The sequence below is a fragment of the Photinus pyralis genome, unplaced genomic scaffold, assembly GCF_008802855.1.
Source record: "Photinus pyralis isolate 1611_PpyrPB1 unplaced genomic scaffold, Ppyr1.3 Ppyr1.4_LG2, whole genome shotgun sequence".
Lineage (NCBI taxonomy): Eukaryota > Metazoa > Arthropoda > Insecta > Coleoptera > Lampyridae > Photinus > Photinus pyralis.
The window spans coordinates 35,994,489-36,017,826 of record NW_022170403.1 but is presented as its reverse complement, the minus strand read 5'-3'; the positions used below and the strand labels follow the sequence as shown (position 1 = coordinate 36,017,826).

The following is a 23,338-nucleotide window of genomic DNA, read 5'->3' as shown; positions in this document are numbered from 1 at the left end:
GTAATTACACTTCACGTTATGAGAATATTCATAACATATACACATCTTGTTACTTTTTAGTGTCTTTATTTCTTATTTATTACACTCGAACAAAAGACAGCTACATAATTTAATATGGATGCAACAGAGCACCTACTCGATTACGTGGTACTGAGCGACCAAACGATAATAGCAAGCGACAGCCGCGGTGTTGCGCAAAGAGAGCTTTTTTTTGTAAATTCTTTTTATAAAAAAATCCCTGTTAGCATTCACCCTAGTCCAAAATTTACAGTACCATCTCATTCAAAATATACAATCAATTTAAAAAATGTTCATATTCAATTAGGTATACAAGGTGTTACATACAAGCGTGTTGGTTGAGGGGATCAAAACAAACACTTTTTCCAAATCAATCGAGGGTCCAAAGTGTTTCGTTTGGCAACCACCCCCACAAAAAGTGGTAACATTTTCATTTCTTCTTTTTTCTCAGCAACCCATAAGAGTTAGAAAGACTGGTAGCACGTCTTTGAATAGGTTTTCGGGTGTGCCCTTTCTGATCTTGCAAACATTTTTTCAAAATTCTAACTACGAAAAAGCGCACCCCTAAATGGCAGTTTGGCATCTGGGCGTTTTTGAACATGAAAATCAAAAATCGCGTAGGCGGGGGACACTTTGTGACCCGAAGGCTCAATCTTCAAATGAGTATAACTTTTGTTTGAAAAGTGATTTAAAAAACTATTCGACAATTTTGTTCCTTAACTCATCAAGTCTGTACACAACAAATTTCGTGGAATTCTCTCCATTTTGGTTGTCCGACCAACAATTGTAGTGAAATTTATTTTTCAAATTTTCAAAAACTAATCTCATATTCGTGATTTTCATGTTCAAAAACCCCCAGATACCAAATTTCGTCGAAACGCCCATTTAGGGGTGCGGCGTTTCGTGGTAGGAATTTTGAAATCAAATTCGGAAAGGGCATACTCGTAAACCTATTCAAAAACGTGCCACCTATCTGTCTCATATGGTTGCTGAGAAAAAAATTAAAAAAGAAATGCAAATTTCACCACTTTTGTGGGGGTGGCTGTCAAACGAAACACATTGGACTCTCGGTTTATTTGGAAAAAGTGCTTGTTTTGATCCCCTCTGCCATCAAATTTATTTCAATTTGGGGATTCCGCAATATTGTTTTTCCCGATTAACTCGGATATTTAAAGAGGTATGTACATTTTAAGGAAAGTATAATTCCGGATACGTTTTATATACGCATGCGGGTAACCTTGGAGTAAATTCACCACCGGGGCGCGCGCGCCAACACCTTTTGACAGAATTCCATCTGCTAAGGAACCGCTATTTGCTGAAATTGGGTCACGGGGTCATGTACCAGATTTGATAACAAGATTCGATCCACAACCAAGAAACAACTTCCGTAACCTTTTAGCGTATTAATCAATAACTATTTTTGCCCCTTCCGGATTACATGCGATCACCTTTATGGATCGGAGAACTGAGCTCACTTCTCTGGATGACATCTAAGTTACATTAAGGTAAGCGTTGCCTTTTTATGTTTTGCTTGCATTTGGCCTATACGTGCGTATTTGTGTTCGGAACATCAATTTCTTTGTATAAGCTTGTTTTAAGATCAAGTAATCAATTTAATCGATCATTCTTGATTGGAGTTTTGTTAAGTTGATTTGTACTCTTTTTAATCCCCCGTATCTTCTCAGTTTCATACACGGAGAGTTGAGTTAGAAATTGAGTACCCTTGATAAGTGTGCACCGAAGTAAAGAATATCATTTTACCCAGAACGAACTACCACTGTGGAGGATTTTCAAACTCTTATTTTGTTATTTTACCCTGAACCCTGACGGCTTATGCGGTGGGTTTGAGGAAAGCAACGCCAACTCTACCTACCCGTTATACGATTATCTATACCCTATAAAATAATGTACTCGTATATTTCGTGCTTCGTAAAATAAAAGAATGCTTGCACTAGCAGAATAATTCAATTAATAAAATTAACTAAATCTAGTTATTAGTTTCTATATAGGGTGTTTCTAAATATGACGTACACATTTACGGAAGCTAATTCTAGCGCTTATTTTATGACTAAAAGTTCATATAAACATAGGTTCACGCTTCATTATAAGGTGTTATAACTTCACGATTTCTTAGGTGTTTAGCGCGTTTTTGAAAAAAAGTATTCACTTTGGCTGTTTGGCTGTGTTTGGCATGAAGTCACATTAATTTATTGTGGTGGAAATTATATTAGTATTTTTATGGTTAATGTGTTTGTCTCTTTCCTCGGCATCTTCTCAGCTTTATGCGCTAACCGGCTAACCTATCCCTCTGACCAATCAGAAGTAGCCGCGGTGTAAGATAGTAAGAGGTGTATGAACTGCATATCTTTAGTATAAGCACATATAAGGAATGTGGTGTACAGTCGATGCAATGCAAGAGAAACTGAAAATATACGCTCAGTCTATCCCTCTAGTCCCTCGCGCATTTATTTTTGCTCGCAGGGAGCAATTGCAAATATTTTATAGTGGAATTCACATTCAATGGCATTACCCTAGTATACAGCGTTGCCAATCCTACTGTAATTGTAAGTTTTACTAATTATAGTTACTAGTGGACAAATAGTTAAAAACATGTAACACTGCTTGCATTTGCAATTTAACACTTCACCGTTTTTGAATTTTACTATACCTGCTGACATCGATATAACACGATCGTCTAACTTTGACAACATTGTCGCATGAAAAAACATTACAAAATCTCTATCACGCTGCCATTTGAATGTGAATTCCAATATAGTAGATACTGCAAGCTATTCCTATCCGTGGCATGTAAATCTTAAATATTATTTATGCCAGTGTACAAGGTGTTTCAATTTGGATGTTTGAATCGTTAATTTATCTATACGAATATTCGGAAAAGACGTTCACCTTCTTTGCCTACTTTTGCAAGGAAATTCAATATGCGCTTGACCGTTTTGGCCTAACCCAAATAGTAACCTGGCAACGTCGCAATTAGAAAGACGGCGCGATTCGTTGTTTCAAGGTATCTAAAAAACACGAGAAATTGAAGTTATTTATACTCGTATGTTGTGTTACAGTGTTTTAGCTTTTTTTCTGTGTGGCACGCTTTTCGATCGGCATATAAACTTTTGGCGATGCCCACTGAAGTCAAATACAAATAAAAATTGTATCGTCTTTTAACGATTGGATTGGTTAATTTTATGAAGAAAGAACATATTGCACACAATTAGAGCCGAAACCAATGAACTACTAATTTCCAACTATACGAAGCCAAATGGGTTTGAAATTTGTTCGATACAATCCGGTTATATCGGACGATGGCCACCCAGGATCGATAGAAAAGTATTTGCGCATATATCAATCAACAAAATAGTATCACAACAAATATTTCATTGTGATCGTTTCTTGCTCGCGAGGCTTTTTGAAAACGCCGCCGCTAATGAGAGTGATTTATAACACATGTAAATATTCAGTATACATACCTACCTAACTACCAACCCAAAATATTATTTGACATAATATTAAAAAATGGACCATAAAATTAGATGTTTCGTTTCATAAATTCGTCCACTCTTTCAAAACTTCATATTTTCAAGTCGTCTGTATACGTCAAGTTTCCTCTATTATCGCACCTGTTTCTGATCGCCGCCGCAATAATAATGAGGACAATGTATAGGCACTTCCGTGCTAAAAACTATACAAATTAGAATAAATTCAACGATAAGGTAAAACATAACAATCATTGCTAACAACAAGGTAATTTTTAATCAACAAGTGAATCACCTTAATGAGGAAATACTACCGGAAAGTCGGTAACACACATCCACCTTTTAATACAAAAACACCGGTAATAAATTCGATATTAAAGAAAACGTGCAATACCGATGACGAGAGATCGGAATAATAGCCTTCCACATTACGTCACCTCGAGAGCGGTTATTTACACTACCTTTAACAAGCTTAATTAAGGAATGCGTAAGGCGGTCCCAGAGATAAATGCAGGTCTTGAAAGGATGCAATAAATTGATTTATTCCATTCAAAACATATTTAAACCGCGTTCTTTGACTTACCACACCGTGTCAGCGAAAGGAGAGTTGATTTACCTGCAAACAAAAAGTTGAGTTATTAAAGAGAAATTAGAAGTAGAGAATAGAGGTTAGTATATGAAACATCCCAATACGTTAATAATGATGCACGAAACTGGGTTTTTCTTAAAAATGATAAAGCAACTGGTAGGTACTAGGAGACTAGGAGTGTGAGTGTGAACTCAGGCGCAAAAAAGTAGGTTCGAAAATGAACCACTGCACCTGATTCTGAAATAAATCTTTCAATGTATGGATACACCAAAATCAATTTCCATTGCACCCTTTCGTTTTCCCGTTTTTATTTCGGAAAATCCGATCTGCCTCTAGCGGCGGATATAGATTTCAAAATCTATCGATCTGCACAATGTACCTAATAAATGCACTCTATAAAATACTACTCATCGTCGTCACGTTTCGCCTTGTGTTTTGCGAATGCAAATTCTGTCTCGTATGGCCTACTTCAACGCAAGGTTTATTGCAGCTCTGTTGCATCACTCCCAGAAGTTAATTATTTTAGAATTCACTCAATTCAACATGTTGACTGCGCTTTTTTGGTTTCACAGTAATACTGTGTAGGTAATTGGGTACCGTGAAAAGTTGGAGGATGGGAGAGAGTTACAATTTTTAAGGGATGCGCTGAGGGTGAAAGTACTGAAAATTGTTCAGGCGATATTTTTTCCTCCGCCCACCTCTTTTTCTTGATATTATTTTTTGTTTGTTTTCTACATTTCCGACATATAGGTACCCATTGGCCGAATAAACTGACACATTTGACAGGTATTAAGTAAAACAAGTTGTAAATCAGCATATGCATGATGAAAGCGCATTTTTGGTAATACCGATCAGTATTTTATTAGCGAAGTTTAAAATTATCTATCTGATGAGTAATCTAACTCAAAATAGACTAGAGCCTGCACATCTACACTACATCAGAAAGCTTTTAGTGAAAATGTGAAGTCACTAGCTATTATAATTGCTGAGATCTCAGCCGGACAGCCAGCCAGCCAGCCATAACGAATATAATAGCGTATATTTTTCAAAAATTTGTGAAATCGCCACGGTTTTTGTGCTTATCTACAATACATCTTGAATGATAAGGTACAAACCGCTAAAACAGGTCGGAATGGCACCTGATGCGACATTTTTCCGACATTCCGTTTTCGAGATATTCACATTTAAAGTTCCAACTTCACCAAGTGATGCGTGTGGTCCATATAAACCATTTTTCCTTTGTAAGTACCCTAGTTCGACGCTTTATTCCCTACAGGCTACATAATGTACAGGGTGTTACATATAAGTATGTAAAAAAAAAATTGAGTGATAGAGGAGATCAAAACAGGCATTTTTTTCAAATAAACCGAGGATATAACGTGTTTCATTTTGGAGCCATACAGACACCCTCAAAATAGTGACGAAATTTGCACTTAAATTGCTTAAATTGTTTTCTCAGCAACCGTGAGAGATACAAAGACTGGTGGCAGGTCTTTTAACAAGTTTTGAGAACTGCCCGTTCCGATTTTGCATAATTTTCTTCAAAATTCCTAGTACGAAAGGGCGCACACCTGAATCTGAAGGGTTCCTGGTTCGAATCCGGGTTCGGGCATGGATATTTGTAAATGTATAGTGGGTTGGGTTGGTAGAGCAGCCTTGGCTGAAACCCCGCCCACTCAAAAATAAAGGCAGATAAAAATAAATAAATAAAGGGGGTACGGATTTCGACAAAATTTGGTATCTGGGAGTTTTTTAACATGAAAATCACAAATCTGGAATTAGTTTTTAAAAATCCGAGATAATATGTAAATTAACCAATACTCTTTGATTAATTTAGCTCATCGTAGTACCTAATTCTTGATTCAAAATAGATTTTACTATTTCTGTCACTTACTTTACTTATTTTTAAGTAGGTAGTAAGAAATGTTATTTTGTACCATAAATAAAATCAAATTTTAATCAAGAATTATGTTACTATGTCAAACTAAATTCACCAAAGAGGATTGGTTAAGTTTACAGAATAACCAATGAATTGTTTAATTATGTATTACTCGGAATATTGAGTTCACACTTTATCCAACTTCAACTACTGTGGATAGTTGTAAACTAGCAAAAAATTCTGATTAATTTATATAACTTTCTTGCGGTTTGTACTTTTGTGATAAAGCTTGTACACTTTATAGGCTAACTGGATAGTATACAAACTAACCAATATTCGTACCTTTTAGTGAACGATGATTTTCTCCCCAAATAACCATACATTTGGATAGTTTATCAATTGTGCGTATGCGCAGAAATGGCAAGTTTCTTATTTATGGAGGTATTTCTTTGAAATTTTACCCAAAGATGCTTTTAGTGTAACCAACGTCTCGCATATCATATTGTAAACATCATATTAATGCGCGGATGCGCAATATCAACTGTTATTTATCGAGATATCTTTTTGAAAATTTAATCACAGATGCTTCTGTTAAAGACAAACATAACTGATATTTCAAAAATTAGATGTGCGCATGCGCAGTCAGTGCCAACTTCTTTATTTATCAAGATAGTTCTTTGACATTTTAACCATATCTGCCTCTAGTAAAGAAAATCACAGCGCATATAGCTATGGCCTTTTGGGAAGTACTGATCATTCATGAAAAAGGCGGCGAAGTTACTCACCTTCTTACTTGTTTATTATTTCCGACATTTTCAATTAACTACTTGCGAAATTAGATGACTCACTAGTCACTAGTAGGCGGAGGATACTTTTTAACTCGAGGTACATTTGACCATATTAGCATAGTGTAATTCTTTACACTAGGATATAGTCATTCCCATAGTATGATATGCAACACATAATAAAGTGAAATGGTACAGAAATACCTAAGCTTAAAAAATAGAGCAATAAACACGTCCAGAAGTTAGTATTAATTGGATAAAATAAAATTGTATATATTTAAACTTGTTAATGTTCGAATCGGCGATTACGCTGATGTGCTAAGCTTACGGCGATCACTTATGTCGCCTTAGATGATAACGATACATTACCTTCTAGTATACTTATCAATTACCACTACTGTCGTGTATTCCTATCCGCACATGAACAGAGTTGGACCCTGTGTGGCACAACTTGACCCGGCGACCCAGTGACCCAGCTTTACCCGGTGACCCAACTTGACCCGGTGGCCCAGTTTAAACCGTTGACCCCTAGGTCTTAAGGTTAATTTTTATTCAAATTTTTAGCATTAGGTTTGTATTGGTATTTACATTTTGGCATCCAAAACAATTTCAAGTAACTTTTAATTTAAAAAAAAACTTAATAATATTCGCCAACAAGCACGTAGCCCAATTTCATTCAAGAGAACTAATACCTAAAAAATCAAATGCATTTGTTTATACTTTGTAGTCCAGTAGTCAATGAAAGTATTTAGAGAAAAGATTTATTTGGTAGAAGAAAATTAAATGTGAATGAACACCAGTAAGCAACTGGTAAGCCCTGAAGCAAAGAAATGAAGGAGGGAACTGTTCAGAAATAACATTACTATAATACAATTCGGGACATGGAATGTTTTTTACGACAGTATTAAAGCAAACATCACAGAAATGGCAGTTGTCAAGCAATCCAGTATTATTTTCAACAAAGCAGCATTAAGTTTCATTTATTTCATAATCTGTACACTTGAACCGAGGTCTGACTTAACTGCGTTATTCGCTCAAACTAGGTTACTGGGTCACTGGGTCAAACCGGGTCACTGGGTCAAACTGGGTCTCTAACTGAAGAGAGTATGACGTGACCCAGCGACCCAGTTTAATTCAGTGGCCCAGGTGACTCAGTTGACCCAGTCCAACTCTGCACATGAAATGAAGCGTTTCTCTTATAAAAACAGAGGACACCTTGCAAATAGATGTAGTTGGACATTCACTACCCACCAACTCCACAGAAATTACGACAAGTAGAAAAATAATCTCCTAAGTAATTAACCCGTCGCAAGAAGACAATATCCAGGATAAAAGTGTCCGTATTAGCACCAACCCTTAGTATAGGCATTTAGTGAGCCAATCGCTCCCACGCCTCCAATGAATCATCCATCAAGAGACACAGTCGTCTTAGAGCAGCTCAGGTCTCCTCCTAAAAAGAAGGGCGCACAATCATCAACGGGATCAGAAGAGATCAAAAATGTAACCGGCTACTCGTATGTACTAACAAAACTAAGAGCAAAAGAAAAGTGTGACTATTCCATTTTTCTTCCTGAATTTAAAAATATTTTCGTCAAATTTCCAGAAGTGATAAGCTACGAGATAGATTTTGTGACTTGTGAGTGGATAGTAGAAGTAAAAGGACAAGAAAGCATAGCTGATATTACCATCAAATATACAAACAACTTATCGGTACTTTTCGATATAGATACTAATCAGAACCATCCAACAAGTTAAAATATCTAATTTTAACGTGGATAGTAGGCTACCCACATAGAACTCATAGAAGAAACAGAGGTGAGTAGATATACAATAAGCACTATTTGGCTTCTCCACGATAGTGTTGCTAAAATGCGAAATTAATCTCGACTCCATCCGTCCCTGCTTAATTTTAATTTGAAAGGAATAAAGTGCGTTATTTGATTTTTAATATTGCACTTTATTAACCAAATTTAGGAGTTTTTATAACGTAAAACCTTTATTATTTAAAGAATTTCCAAAACTCTATTTTAGGTTGTTCGGAAACCTGACTCCTACAAATTCGCCATAGGTATGTCATATGTTGCAAGCATATTAGAATTTTGGCTTTATTGTGTTGTCAGAAATTAATCAAGTAGCATTAGGACACGTAACGTCTTAATTTAAATAAAGCAAGGGAACATGTTTGCAATAAATTAGTTAAATTTATACGTTAGGAAAACTAGTATTATTAATGATATCCTCATTAGAAATACTGACTTCAATTTTTCTTATAGACAATTTATCAACTACTCTCCCAAGTGTGAATTTATTATGTTGTTACGCACGAAGAATTTCATCAGTTTTCCATGAAAATGGTTTCACTGGACCTCCATGGTCTCCCAATTCCAAGACTACTTGGCCATTCCAACTTTAACGTGAAAAAGTTATTTTATCTTAAAATCCAATCGACACATTCTGAAACTATAAACAGTCTGGGAGACATTTTCTTATCCAGAAACTTGCAATCAAATCATATGCGGAACATTGGGAATAGAGGTCAGTAAGTTAATGGCAGCATTGGCATACCTACATTCTTCTCCAAATAAATACTACTCTAACATTAAGTATTTGGTAATAAAATCTCTCACGGCCATTAAATTTTTTTACTAAAAACTTTACAAATAAACTAAATCATTTTGTGTGTCAGTAAAATCGTTTATAAATACATTTACAAGTTCTTATATAAAATTTAAGCTTCAGTATACTTGCTTATAAATACCGCAACACTGTCAGCAGGTACACCTGTTTTCAACAATTTCCTCAATTTTATTAAAATTTAACACCTATGTAAAGGTAGCCAACGACGATTTGCTAAGTTTCGATTTCTGGCTGCCAAGTTTTAGGTAAAAAAATAGTGGGCGCGTTATATACGTAGGCGAATAACTCAGACGCCGCCGGACGTTGATATCCGGAGTATGCACGTCCACCTATTAATATTTATGATTATTAAACTGCGATGTAAGCGTAGATTACTCAAAAAATAGGAAAATTCCGAAAATACGTATAATCTAGAACGTGACGTCTCAACTGGCAGTTTTTAAACAAATATATAATAAAATCGTCATTAGTTGGATAAATTCCAAAACAGTATTTTGACAAATCGTCATTCCCATTCATTACACGTCCAGGGAAGGGATAATGAACAATAAGGTTACGTTTATTTTGAAAGAATGAATTTCTTTACAAAAATAGGTTGCAGATTTTTTTTCCTTTTTGGCAGCCAATAAAACAGCCGCTGCAGGTTTGAAGGTTTTTAAGTAATGGACTTTGTTTATTTCATAACATGTGGCGATATAAGCAACCAGATGCAATGATCCCAGTGCGCAAGAACCTCAAACATATTTTGACCAGGTGATAAAAATATGCATATGTTTGTTGTTCTATAATTTCATTAGGATTTCGTGTGGGGTACTTTCAAACATAGAGATTTGTTGAATTAACACCACTTTCCAAGAACGACGAGCTAAGCCATATGAATAGGTGACATTTAAAACAAATTGAAAAATAGGTTTCTTTCACAGTGTTGCGTGATGCGGGTGTCGCCAAAACAAACAATCTCAGAGCCCATCGACCACGATACCGATATCAATAATTCCATATCTGAACGGCAGGAAAGGTGTCAACACACCACATGATGGGTAATAATCGAGGTAATAATGGTGTGACGGTAAATTATTACTGGCAATCAATTCAGCCATCAATGGAGAGAAAGAGAAGCGAGATGTAATGTACAAAAGCCAACTACTAGTAAGGTTGCTTAGCGAAAAAATATTTACCTGCCGGATACAAGCACCAAATTTTGCATGAAGCTTCTCGAGATCCCAACAAACAATTTTTCAAAGAGTTTCCACTTTAAGGAGTTGGTTGGAACCCTTTTTACCCTTAATGAAGCCTGGATAAAAATATTCTGTAGCAAGATACCGCCTCTGCCTCCCACACATGAAATAAAAAATAAATATGCATAAAGTTGAAAATTACCACTTCTTAACCTCATACTCCAAGTTAATTACTATGATCATATACAGAAGTTCAGTAAGTTTGTTAATGTAGTTGCTTGTATTATTATTAAATATTGTTCACCATCTTTAGTTTTGTAGGACGCCCGATCCAGCATATAAAGCGCGCCATTTTCCAAGCAAGTATTTGGATTACAATCGATCAGACGCAGCCTGTGATTCCGAGACCAAGTGAATTTGGTTGGAAATGGGAAACAAGAAGTGGGCACTCAGTCTGGATAACAGTTCCGAAGGTGTGAAAGGCCTGCATGGAGTAGTTATGCCGCACTGGACCCTACAATACATGCAAGTGCGGAAAGGCTAACATTGCGTGTACAGTATTTTGCAAATGCAATTGTACTAAAACTAAGCCAATTAAATATACCAATTTTGCGGATACCGGGTCTTAAGTGCACACAGTTGCAGTTAGTATGCCGCGTGAAAACGCTACATGTTATTTTTACCCTTGTATAATTTTACATCAGCAACCGGAAGTGGAAGATATACATGTTTGGTACCATTTTAAAGGTCTTCATGACCCACAAAAATTTAAATCTGAATAAAAAATATTTCAAAACCCACTCGTGGGTGTTGTGGCGTATGTGTAAATTGAATTTGGTTTTCGTTTATGAATTTACATTTTTATTTCGTAATTTCAATTTCAATCAGCCAAACCCAAGGGTTCATTTAGTACCGAATTTGTCTTCTAAAAATGAGAATAAAAAATTGGTTTAGGGTTTATTATTTTATTAGTTATTTATTATTAAATAGTGAAGTGGCCATTTCAATTGAGGTTAGGTTCAAAGGTTCTGAAAAGTGTACCTACGTATTGTAAAAATTCAAGGAAGGTGCATTTGGAAATTAAATTACCTACTTTCAATATACAACCTATACGACCATTTAGTGTGGTTCTTTTTATTGGCGAGGTGGAAAAGAGCTGGAAAATTTTGTAATAAGTTTCAGAGAAGTAAAGGGAAAACTCGACCGTAACCAAAACCACAAAAAAAAAGGAAAAATGTAGTAAAGAACAAGCTAGCGGACGGAAAACAATGATTCATTTTATGTTGGTACAGTTTTAGTTCAGAATTTCAAAATTGTTATTATTATTGCAACAAAGACCGTTGCACTGTGTGACTAAACTTGAAGAGTTATGCTTTGTTTGCACCTATCCAATGATTATTGTATGTACAATATAACATTGAAACCCTATGAATCATTTATAGTAAGAATATCCCTGATGTATTTTGTTGCGTCAGTACTCACTACTCAGTGGGGTAACATAAAAGTTAGAGCGAGTTAATTTTTTTGTATGTCGAAGCCATTATTTGGTTCTTTCCCCTGGAGGTAGTTTTATCGTGATTGACGAAATTGAGAATAAATGAAAATTTTCCCCAAAATTGATAAGCGAAGTCTATCTTACTGTATTATTGCAGGAGAGAGATCTAATCAACTTATACCTTTTATTCTTATCTTATACTTTTCATAAGTACATATAGCCTAAATTATGTACAAGTAAATAACATATATAAATTATGATTGGTCGCCTTAGGCTTTAATCATTTGAAAATATCTGTGTGTATGTATTTTCGTAATAAGAGCAGTGTACCATTACATTAATATTGGGTTCAATTAGTCACCAAAGTGGTTGCTTTTATGTGACGATACCATTTCTTAATAATTCAAACAGTTTACAGACGATACCTCAGGCGTGACTAGAACTGACCGTTTGTAACTTCGTCGGAGAGCTTAACAGAGGAAGGTTGCCGGACAGACGTCGACCACTTACCAAAGTAATTTTCGTAATTAGAAACAACAAAGACACGTTTGTGCATTCTGATCAAATGATAAAAGCTTTCAGTTTTGTTCTTTGTGTTTTACCACAGCACTTGGTTTAATATATGCAAATGTCTTTATATATAGGCGCTTAATTTAAACTAAAATCGGTATCGTTTATCAGAGAGTAAAACTTTTGCGGCGAGCGTAATTCAAACTCGGAAAACTGGCCGAGAGAATTCTATTTTAAAACGGGAAACAATAACAATTACAATATCTCATCAGGTGTTGATTGTTTTGCTGTTGGTGTGAGGAGAGGTGCTTTACAGGCAGAGGGTCAGCGAATCCCCAAGTCCCAAGCCGAATTTGAAAGATAATTACTAGCGGGTGAGCACAATCACGGTAGACAAGCTGCAGTAATCTAGTTACCTTCCTGGAGAGTTGAGATAGAATCTATAAACGAGTTTATATGTATATAGTAGAATTATAAAATTCAGGTAAAATAAACAATGCCAAATGTCATCGCAATTGCGACAATTTAGAATTTGACAGTATTAAATACAGTGGCGAATTGCGCGTTTATCAAACAGCAATCTTAAAAAACGCAACTATTATTATTTATTTATATGTGTAGCACATTAACGTGGTAGTACAATATTTGTTCATTACAGCTATTTGTACGTCAAAATGATGTCACGAGTGGAACAGTTTCTCCGCTACCTTTTTCACGTCGCCTAGAAACGATTTTCGATTTCCTTCCAGGTGTAAACATAGGGGATATAACGAGGGACATACTGAAATCCGGTAATCTGAAAATGGCAGTCGCACAATAAATATGCGATCTAATAAGCACGGGGCAGCATAAGTTTTTGATATGTGTCATTTGCGGTAAACATATAGCATGTAAACTATAATTTTACAGCAAGCATAAATCAATTTTATTGGTTATAATCGTTAAAGAAAATTTTAAAAAAATCACTTCGGCTTTCCGCGTTTCTAAATTTAACATCATCACCTAATGATTTACATTTTCATGAAGTGTGACTCGAAAGCGGTGCAGGTGCAAATTCTGTATACGAGTTGTTCAAGAAAAACTATACAAAGGTGTACATATGGCGCTAAAAATAAGTCAACCCACCTAAGGAAAAACTAAAAATAACTATAGACGATTTACGTACTTAAACAGGAGTCTACTGATACAGTCCCCCATCTTTTCAACCCTTTTAACAACGGATGCGCAGCTGAATTTCCTACAATAATCTTAAAACCAAAAAAACAATAAATTAGTTAAAATGACAATACAAACGACATCTGAAATTGGAGCAACGGCGGATATCTAAGTTAAAAGAAATCAAAAACTTTCTATAATTTCTAATCCGCGGGAATAAAGTTTCCAAGAGTCGGTACTTTCGGCGATTGATGTGAGCATAACATATTGAGTCTTATGGAACGGCAATAAATCTGTAAATTCGAGAAATACTTAAAATACTTCAACTCTAAACGGAAATATTCAAACTACTTTAGAGATGTTCGCTCTATTCTTTGTGTCAAATGAGGCAAAGTTACAACAGTAATCTACATAAATATTCTGATTGCTAGTTTTACTGCATTGACTCATCCAGACTATTTGAGAGGTAAACTTTACCGAACTTGTTACAACAGATCGTTGAAAGTGGAAAAAAGTTTTTCAACGTGAAAGTGAAATAATACTGATTCTTACTGTAAGTAATTATTCGCAAATGTTGTTTCACTCTCTTTCCTATGTTTTGGATGAAAGCTGCCTGTGACAAAATCATACGTAACCATAAATGATTAACAACGGTATGTCATCAAAACTACACCTCGAACTACACCGTCTACAATAGAATAACAAGCTGTAGAGTTTACAAGCAGCATAGTGTTAGTAAAGTATTTATTTGTAGTGCATTAAACATTTAAAAAAATTCTGTCCGTCCGTCTGTCATCAACGTCATCAACATAGGGGGTGTAATTGGTTAGCAATTTAGGTGGTTGCAAACCCGGCCCCGGATAGCTGCTCATATACTGGTAGAGACACAAGTGCAATAATAATAAACCGTGAAATATCGAAGGATCGTCAGTATTACAAACACTTTTAACGACAATTTATGTTAATTTTACAAAATACATCAAATTCATGTCTTGGGGGATAATGCTCTTAATCTTGTTCGCAATGATCTTGGTGCATGAATAATGATTTGGACCTCGATTTTGACATGTTTTGATCGAAATCCATGCGGTCGCCAAACATGGATCAAATTCATGTGTTTGTCATTGAGAAAATGTTCTTGGCCTTTTTCCCAATGATCTCAGTGCAAAGAATAACGATTATGACATGTTTTGATCAAAATCCACGCGGTCGCCAAAAATAGATCAAATTCATGCTTTGGTCATTGAGATAATGCTCTTGGTCTTTTTCCACGCGATCTTGGTACGATTTTGACATTTTTGATCAAAATCCATGTGGTCGCCAAAAATCCATCAAATTTATATCCTGGGCATTGAGATTATGCTCTTAGTTCTTTCCAAACGATCTTGGTGCATAAATAACGATTTTGACATGTTTTGATCAAAATCCACGTGGTCGCCAAAAATGCATTAAAGTCATGTCTTGGGCATTGAGAGAATGTTCCTAGTCTTTTTCCCAACGATCTTGGTGAATGAATAACGATTTTGAATGTTTTGATCAAAATCCATGTGGCCTCAGAAACGGTTATTTACCCAAAATCGTCATGAAACCTTCATTTTCATGCCTACTTTATGTCAAGGAAACGTTAGTTTCCATGACGGAGGCAGATCAGTCTACTTTTCCTGCCGCCTGTCACTTTACCGGCCGCACCAGTCACTGTTCCTGCCGCACGTGTCACACTGCTAAATGTCTATAATGACCCCTGCCAATAATGACAGATTGGCATTAATCAAAAGTTCTATATGAAAATTGAAATTTTATGTTAAAATACGATTTCGGGTAAAATTTAATACGTCAGTAAAATGACGTTACTTGACTCGGAAATTAATTTCCTCGCCAGTAACGTGTCATTTTCCTGACTTTTATGTAAATAACTATTACATAAAAGTCCGGAAAATAACACATTACTGGCGAGGAAATATTGAAGTGCGAGGTCGAGTAGGTACTTTAATTTCCCAGTCAAATAATGTCACTTTACTGACGATTTCGTATTAAATTTTACGCTAAATCGTATTTTATTATAAAATTTCAATTTTTATATAGAACGTTTGATTAATGTCAATCTGTCAGTGATGACAGGAGTCATTATAGACGTTTAGCAATGTCACAGATGGGGCCGGTAAAGTGACAAGCGGCAGGAAACGCAGCTGCTCTGTCATGGAAACTAAAATTTCCTGACAGAAAGTAGGCATGAAAATGAAGGTTTCAGGACGATTTTGGGTAAAATAATTTAATCGTCGTGATGTACTCTTATAGCATCAAGATAATGCGCTTGAAAGCTTTTACAACTCCAAATTCAAGTGTAAAGAATAATTAATCTAAGAGTCATAGGGAATAATCTAGTGAAATTCCGAACTCGATACATGACCTAGCTAGAGAATGAAATATGTTGATTTCTATTATATTGAGCGCGCAGTTTTTCCTGTTCCCGATTCACTCGAAGTCCTATAACTTTTGTTCCTGTTGAACCAGCTCCCTGGAAATCTATAGCGTCCTTCCTTAATGTCCAAAGTACCCGTACACCAATCACCATCGCGCACTTTTAAAAAGAGTTATAGCGCACACGGACGGACAGACGGATGGACGACAAAACAAAACTATAAAGGATCTGAGGAATCAGTCTATTGAAAATAGGAGATACACGAAATGTACAATGTGATATCGCTTTATATCCGACCAGTATGTAGCTGGTAGCTGGGTTGTTTTGAAGCATAGCGCCGTCTCGTGCCTTTTATAGTAATCGTGCAATCGCAACAGCAGATGTTTGATTCGTATCATCTCGTGGTACAAAATTAATTTAGTAAGAAAAGACTAATAAATTTAAACAGCGAATACTACTTCAGTTATACACACACACACACTTTGGATACAGTATTACGTCAAATAAACAACAAAAATAAAATTGTTCTAGTTGGAGACTTTAATATTCCTTTTATTTGCGAGCAAAATCCATTAACAATAAAGTTTATTGATTTTACATCATTTGACTCGAATAGAAAAATTTTCCAAGCTACACGAAAAGAAAATTGCATTGACAACATCTTTGTTAACTTTGAGTCATCGATGCTAGAGACTGACGTCATAAATCCGTATCTGAGCGATCACACTGCTCAGATAATGTATCTCGGGCAGAACAGCGAAAGTATAACCAGAAGACCCTCTGTCCCAATGCCAAAAAGCAACAAGACGGGTACGCTAGACAATTATAGGCCAATATCGCTCGTGCCAACTATAGGAAAAATTTTTGAGAAATGTATGGCTATACAAATCTCAAAGTATTTTGAGCAAAACAAATTGTTTCATGAGGGCCAATATGGATTTCGGGAAAACCATAACACTACTCTTGCTGTGCTAGAGTTAGTGCGCGAAATTATATCAGCCTTTGAGGACAACAAGTATCTATGTGCAACCCTAATTGACATCTCCAAGGCCTTCGATTGCGTACCTCAAAGCACCTTGGTACATAAATTGTAAAATTTCACGCAGAACACAAAAAGTGACTTTTGATGGTGATACATCAGACGAAATAATTGCAAAAATAAGAGTACCACAAGGCTCCGTCTTAGGACCACTATTTTTTGCAATATATGCGTGAATGATATACCAAACTGTAAAATCCATAATGTAGGCAAACTACTGCTTTCTGCTGATGACACATTAATAACCTCTTCAGCCTCGAATTGTGAGATAGCAGCTTTGGAAAGAATATCAAGAATGTTCTAAGTGGTTCTGTGCAAATAAACTCTTCTGTAATGAGGAAAAAACTCAAAAAATAACATTTTCTTTGCGAGAGAATAATATTGTAAATAGTGTAAATAGTTCATCCGTTAATTACCTAGGTGTTTATGTGGACACTAAACTTACGTGGAAAACTCAGGTGGACGTACTAGCAAACAAATTAAATACAATTGTGTTTGTCCTAAGAAATTTAAAAAACGTAGTATCACCAAAGGTTCTAAAATGTGCATACCACGCATTATTTCACTCTAAAATGTCATATGCTGTACTTGTCTGGGGACATTCTCCTGCAGCTAAGCGTACTTTTGCTATCCAAAGGAAATGCATACGAGTTTTGCAGATATGGACTATATCGCCGATTGCCGACAAGCTTTTATCAATTTAGGGATCCCAACGTTGTGTTGTCAATTCATATACAATTCATTGGTATATGTCAAAAGACAAGGCATCCAAAGCCAAACTCATAAGCACATAGGTACACCATCATGCCACTCGAAATAATGAAGATCTTCTATTACCTAAGCATCGACTCACCAAGACGGAAGTTGCAGGACCGGACTATATAAGTGTAAAACTCTACAATCACATTCCCAGTGACGACGTGAAAAAACTAAATTATAAACTATTCTCTGCTCTTATTAAAAGAAAACTATTAAAAATTGCCTACTATAGTACGGACGAGTTTCTTAAAGACACATTTTAACTTATTACATGTATAATCTTTGACTTTTTTTTTTAGCAAAATCAGGAATAAATATTATTATTATTATTATTACATTCCCTAAAAAGTGAGTGCCAGGATCAAGTATGTAGCACAAGATATCCCGACCAGTGAAACAACATGTTTCAGATTCGAACCAAAAGAGGCAAATATTCTTTCCGATGCTGCACAAATGATCCAAAAATCAATATTTAATGCTAAAAAATAAAATCTCACCGATATAGACGTTAACTCTGTTGTTCAATATCGATTTCTGACTATTTTCTAACTTATGGCCAAAACACTTCAGGTGATGATTATGCATACATTCATAATTGACTATGAGCTCTGTATGTTTCATAATGACAGCTGTACAAAATATAATAATTAAACAAAATGGTTGATGAAGTATTTCATAATCGCATCAATTCATTTAAAAAATCAAAATGCAAAAACGAAAACGATATTCTCATGCCAAATAGAACCATGTAAACTCAATCACACTATCCCAGAATGAGGGCAAATATTTTTGTATACATTTTGGAACCTTCCATAAAAAACCTTGTTACCTTAAGATTGTGCACTTCCCATGAAAGTAGCTATCCACTTGCTTCTACTTAGGCTGCTGGAAAAGTTTCTGGAAACGATAGAAATACAATAACATACAATTTAGTAATAACTGGATTATTTTTCGAAATATTCACCTTTGACGCCAATACACTTTTTCATTCACTCCAAGTAATTTGTTGTTTCCTATAATGTTTCTCACTTTGAAACACATACATAAGAAATATTTCAAACGACGAAAATCTGTCACCACGCGTACTATGCTCCATATGTGCAAATAAAAAGCAGCCACAAAGGAATAAGTGCAATGCGTCCTTAACTCACGTTAGAACATCTAGCGATGTGCGCGATAAGTGTGTAAGGGCCATTTATTTTAACCCGGCTCTTTAAGGGCGATGCGTAACGCCAGAGTTGGGCTAAGTCACGCACCGGACGCACACCTTGACACAGCGGCCCAGTTAGCACGATGATACAGAAACCTAATGACCCAACGGCCTATTGACCAGTCACTCAGTGCACGCTTTACATCTGAAGAACACTGAGCTAAACTAGGCCGTAGAGTAAGTGACCCAGTGACCTAGAAAATGTGTTTGACCTAATCCAACTCGGGGTCCGCCGTGAAATTCAGAAAGCTAACTGAAAACACTGCTCCTCGGATGGTACTTCATTCCCAAAAGCCAAATCCCACGCCAAACCGCACTGCAAATCAAAAAAACACAATTTGTCGTGAAAATCTTCACTAGAAGTTCCGTTTTGTTACAGAATCACTTATCCTAACGTTGTGTAAAGAAAATTTTCACTAAATTCGAACTCTTTCATTTTAATTTAAAACTGAATAGCGGCAAATTTTATGAATATGACGCCCCTAGATTAGTTGATTCCAGAAACGGTGTCATACCCTCTCAAGCATGGAAAGTGATAGTTAAGCAAGACACCTACGGTTTTTTGGATAAAAATGTTTAGCAGAACTGGTTTATCTTACGCCAAGTGTGACCCCAGGTTTCTGATATGGTTAAAAGTTGAAAATAAATGACTCGTAATATCCAATTTGTCCATTTTACTTGCATACACTTTGAATTAATTTCTGTGCTCCAACTCTCTGTAAAAAAAACTACAGGGCGTTTTGCGTTACAAGAGTAATTAATAACAGTGGTTAGGATTTGATTTAAAGCAAAGTATCGCTCATTACAGAAGAATGGGGTTAAAGACACGCTATAAAAAGATTTTTAATTCCTATAATTTCAAAATGTTATCATTATCTACAGCTACGTATACTTATCTTATGACCTAATAAACGTGTCTTACACAAAGATTTATTAAGAACGCTAGATGTAAAAAAATGTTCCAAAAATATAGAAAAAGATTCGCAAACAACGGAGACGCTGTAGAGGTGACAAATTTAGGTTATCCAGTGTTTTTGATTAATGATGGAAAATAAATTAGTTGTATCGGCGAAATTAGAACACAGGAAGGACGCAAAACCTTATTATCAGTACATTAAGATTAACGATACAATTATTTTTTACCATGCACCTCTCAAACGATCGCGCGCGCGTATATTTTGAACTGTGGAAAATTGTTCAGCATTCATCACGTGCCATAAATAAAATCTTTTTAATAAATCATATTACTATTTTATTTGACGGAAAAAATGTATTGCAACACGGGTCGTAATAAAATGTCAAAAATTTGTTGAAATGATGTAACCAAAGTATAATTTACCTGAACAAACGTAAAAATGTCAACGCGACATCATTACTGTTCATAAAATTTTAAATTCTTTCCGCGGATTAAATATTAATCTCATAATTTACTTACAATTAATCTAAACTCTCAGAATAATATGTTATTGTTGGAAACACGTATGCGTAAAAAGTGGATATTAATTTGGGCGGCGATATAAATATATTTATAGGAAATGCCCCAGTAATGTACAAAATTTATACACTATTTTGTTAGGGAGTATAGAAATAAACGCGATCAGAATTGATAGACGCGAAAGAAAATATTTTCCTTTAGGAAATTTAAGGAGTAAATGAAGCGGCTATCATAACAACAAGGATTTATGGACGTCAGTTAGGTGAAAGTTACGCGGTCCTTCAGGAGGTCCTGCTGTAAGTGACACACCTTATACCTATCTCATAAGGACATCGTTGCTATGGCAATAGTCGAGTAGGCGCCATCATAAACACTCATTGTTGTGATGCTGCACGGGCTGGTAAGTGGCTGCAGGACAACGTAAGGGGAAAACGTGGACTTGGGTCCTAAATTGGATTTCATCATCTAGGTAGGGGTTAGTGAGTAGGTGAGTCCGAGGGGAATCAGGGATGTGATGAACAAAAGATAAAGGTTACGGTAAATGAGAACGGTGTTCGCTGCGATAGATTCTACAGAAACGTAGTTGATTACAGCAGGTTAGAAGTTCGGACAGTTAACATTAAGGAAGACGTGAAACGCAGGTGTTGCAAGGGATACTGCCAGTTGGGAATTCTATCACGTGCCACTTCAGGAACACGAGAAATTCGATAATTAACAAAAACTTAAACCGTTTTTATCTTTCTACAGCAAACAAAAAATACGCACAGATTAAAAGCGCAATTAAGAAACAAAGTCACGTAAAACTTAATACAAATTTTTGATACCTTCATAATTTATCTATAGCTCACAAATTTCTTTCCAAATGAAGGGGCTTGATTTGTAGTGGAAAATTTTAAAAAAAATGCACAATTATTCATCCTTTTAAATAAGTTATGATGACTTTAGCTGGTGGATTTATTATGCTTATAATTGTGAATCGCATTCCTTAACACCATGTTACATACAATATCATCCATATGACCAGTGATTACAATATTATATGCATTGATATGACAGACATTTTAAATTGCTTTATAAAGTATAGGGATAAATGACATAACAGGTATTGATCTAGACTGCTCAGCACAGAATACCCACCTAGAGTTTGTTTTGATTATCTCAGTGTTGAGCATTTGAATGAGAATTTTTTTTCACACACATCCGATATCTGACTATTCCGTCGACGCACTTTAATTATTGTTATCATGATATTCGTATTGATTGGTTTCTGCGCCCTCTCATTAACGGGTATTTATCCTACGTCCGGTATTTCCTGCTGAACAATACCGGCATATCTCGAGTGTGTTAAACTACCAGGGTCTCGACCAGGGTGTTTCCGTGCGCAGATATAAATTTAATTGGACACCATACTTGTGTCGACCTTATCAGGGAGATAAAGGCCACCCTTGAAGGCATAGTGTTGATTGTACCAACCATCTGCAGAATTGGGCAACTCACCGTAAGGTGAAAATTAATTAGTTTCAAGATAAGCACGTGTTATCTCCGATAAGTATACAATAGGCGTTTATTTACGAAACCTTAAGGAAGGAGATTTTATAAGGTGGAAGAGAGGTGATTGATTTAAATACGAGAACATAACGAAAAACTGGGCTTTTTTGATAGTGGATGTTTGAAATACCCATGTGAAAATGTCCTCGCTGATATAAAATAATTTGAAAAAAATGTGTTCGAACTTATCGTTAGTGCTGCTACATAACATGAGAAATATAAAAAAATGCTGTGGCTAACACAGATACCACCTGCGTATGTGAGTTCTGCCCAAAAGGTTGTTAGCCCTTTCTTTTATGACTAAGAATATGTGTACCAAATTTGGTTCCAATCAGTTCAGTCGTTTAGCCGGAAATGAGAGTACAGACCTACCGACAGACAGACCAACGCCATCTAGATTTTGTTTGATTCGGATTTCTAGTGCTTAAAAACGTATATTTCCGTCAAAAAAGTGGGGGGGCATTTTTTACCCCAATGCAATACCTCCCTTACTAACGTGCGGGTGGTAAAAAAACGGGGCGGGGTCAACTTCACATTCAACTTTTACTTATCGAAATAATGAACACACACGGTGTTAGTGCTATAATCATAATCTTTATTAATCCAATATATCGACTATCCCGTTTTGAATGTAGGAGAAGTCAGACATCATGTTACAATAAATTAGAAGTTTTTTGACTGTAGCTTTAAATTGTTTCAGTGTAGCAGTTTAGTTGCATTGTCCAGTTTGTTATAAACTTTATTCCACAATAGAGTGGCGTGTTTTCATATAACTACTTTTTTTTTATGACGAGGCACAGGTAACTTGGTTTCTCCTTGTATTACACGAGTTAATATCTTTTGGATTAACAGTGTTATGATATATTTTTTGACTAGGCACAAAATTTTATATACAGGGTGTCAATTTTAAAACTTGCAGTCGGCCATATTTTTCAAACTAAAGAAGATATTGAAAATCGCGCAAAACAGTTTCGGGGGTATCGAGGGAGAACCAGAATGACGTTATGAATGACAACCCCCCACCCCCGTTAACCCCCCAGCCCTCCTCTTCAAAAATCCTAAATGGCAACCCCATACTTGTGACACCTCGTTGGAAAGCTACTGAAAAATGCTTTCCAGTGGTACCAATAAAGTCAATATTCATTAAGACAATTTAACAAAAATTAAATAATCAACAAAAAAAAATAAAATGTT

The 23,338-nt window shown here is 35.8% G+C and overlaps 1 long non-coding RNA gene across 1 annotated transcript in view; it reads right to left on the bottom strand.

The window, feature by feature from the left end:
- Window positions 1–1,085: 1,085 nt before the first annotated feature.
- LOC116163529 overlaps window positions 1,086–23,338 on the bottom strand; it is a 34,988-nt gene continuing 12,735 nt past the window's right edge. Inside the window, exon 3 of the long non-coding RNA XR_004143756.1 lies at window positions 1,086–4,122. This is a non-coding gene — a long non-coding RNA (uncharacterized LOC116163529). The remainder of the gene's footprint in view (window positions 4,123–23,338) is intronic.